We start from the raw sequence: 2,178 nt of genomic DNA, 5'->3' as shown, positions 1-2,178 counted from the left end.
ATAATTCTGGATCTACTTCTAATCCTGGAGTTGAATATACACCTAATCTTAAACCAAGTGAAGATAGTGAATTCAAATTTGATTTATTAGAATTATTTAGACCTGCCCCCAAAATAGAAAAAGTTACATCTCTACCTATTATTCCTAAGTTTACTCTAGAAACTATTCCTGAGGAAACTAAAGAAGATTTAAATCCTATTGTTAGAACTTCTACAGGTAAACATATATTAAGAGATGGTGGAGAGTTTATTTTAGACAATATGTTACCATATGATCTTAAAAGATATGTAGATAAAGTTAAAGCTAAATATGGATTTGATGTTTTAGTATCAAAACATCAATGGTTTTATCCCCAAAATACACCTGTATATTTTAGAGGAGAATATTATGCTTTAATAGATGATAATGAAAAAATTTATGCTTATTGGGATAGAATAGAATCTAAAATACTTCAAATAGAAAAATTAGAAGATACTATTAAAGAATGGATTAAAAAAAATTAGACAATTTTACTAGATATTTTTTATACTTCTAGATCTTAAAAACTTTTATATTATTAAATAGTCCGGCGATATTGACTATAAACGCCAAAATTACAAAATATGAATATGTTACTTTTTTTAAAACTTTTATTTCCTGTTATTGTTACACTTATAGGAATACTAAAGGGATATTATGATTTTCCTTTTTCTAAAAAAAATAAAGAAAATAAAGATAATTCAGCGCCTAAGGATGCTGATATTGAAGATATTGAAGATAATGAAGATAATAATGATAATGAAGATATTGATGACTTTCCTCCTGTCTATTTCATGGAAAATATAAGAGATTGAATTGATGCTATTGTTATTGCATCTTTTTTAATGGTTAGTGGATTTGTTATAATCCATACTTCTTATGGTTTATTTTTTAATAATGATCCTTATTATAATCTTTATGAAACTGAGGATGGATGGGAACCTATCTTCTTTTTAAATTTCTTATTCTTTAGAAAAATACATATTAATTATATTATAAATCATTATAAATTAATATGATTTTTTATATTTAATTTTATATTATTATATTTTATTACTTATTTAATTCAAATAAATTATATAGATCTATTATTATCATTTATACTTTTTATGTTACCAAGTCTTACGGTACATTATATGGTATTTATATTAGATAGTAAAGATTATGTAGAATATAAAATAACATTATATGAAATCATGAATAGAAACTTATTGTTTTATCTACTAATGATATGATATTATATTATTTTATGGTTAATATATCTATTTTATATTTAAAACTCATAAAAACTTAATTTATATTTTTCGCCCCCATTCTTTTTAGAAATCTACCCAAATTTTGTAAAATATGAGATTTATCTGAAAAAAGGGGTTTTAGAGGAAATTTTGATTAATATTGATCAATGGTTTTTTTGATGATAGTAATGAATAGAGGTGAATTCATTGAATACTTATGACTAAATCTATAAAATCTACTCACTATACTACTAGAAAAGTATCTAAATTTAAAAATAACAAAAGAAATAGGCACCAAGAGGAATTGAACCTCTGAAAAAAGTATTAACAGTACCCCGCATTAACCACTCTGCTATGACGCCGTAAAATAAAAAATGTTTTTTTTATTAAACATTTTAATAATATTATTTTTAATATAAGATTTTTTTAAATAGTATATTTATATAATATTATATTATAGAAGTAATCTATTGTTTATATTAATTTTTTTTATAGACTCTTTTAATTTTTTTTATTACTATACTATTTTTTTCTAAAAACAGAAAAATTTAGCTCTTTTTTTATAAAAAAAAACATTCAACTTATATTAACTTTCCTTATTGCTTAAAATAAAACGTAAAATATAATATAGGGAAAAGAGTGTCAAATAGAAAATAAAAAGGTTAGTAGTAAAAAGTGTAAAAATAGTTAAATAGAATTATCTCTTTCTCTTCCTCGTAGCCGGAACGCCTTAACGCCTAAGATAAAGATGGGGCGATAAATAATAATCAAGTCAAACTAAACCAAATAAAAATTAAAATAAAGTTAAGTAAAAAATAACAATAATATCTTTAGTGTTTAAATAATAATATATAAATAAAATAATCTATATTTATAAATTATTATCTAAAAAGTATTATTAATTCTTAAAAAATAATACACATAC

The 2,178-nt window shown here is 21.9% G+C and overlaps 1 non-coding gene across 1 annotated transcript; it reads right to left on the bottom strand.

The window, feature by feature from the left end:
- Positions 1–1,542: 1,542 nt before the first annotated feature.
- Positions 1,543–1,615, bottom strand: SCP_t2500020. The gene has a single exon. It is a non-coding gene; the product is annotated as a tRNA-Asn (tRNA).
- Between the last annotated feature and the right edge of the window lie 563 nt (positions 1,616–2,178).

The sequence above is a fragment of the Sparassis crispa genome, assembly GCF_003851025.1.
Source record: "Sparassis crispa DNA, contig_000024F, whole genome shotgun sequence".
NCBI classification, from domain to species: Eukaryota; Fungi; Basidiomycota; class Agaricomycetes; order Polyporales; family Sparassidaceae; genus Sparassis; species Sparassis crispa.
This window is presented reverse-complemented; position numbering and strand designations above follow the sequence as displayed.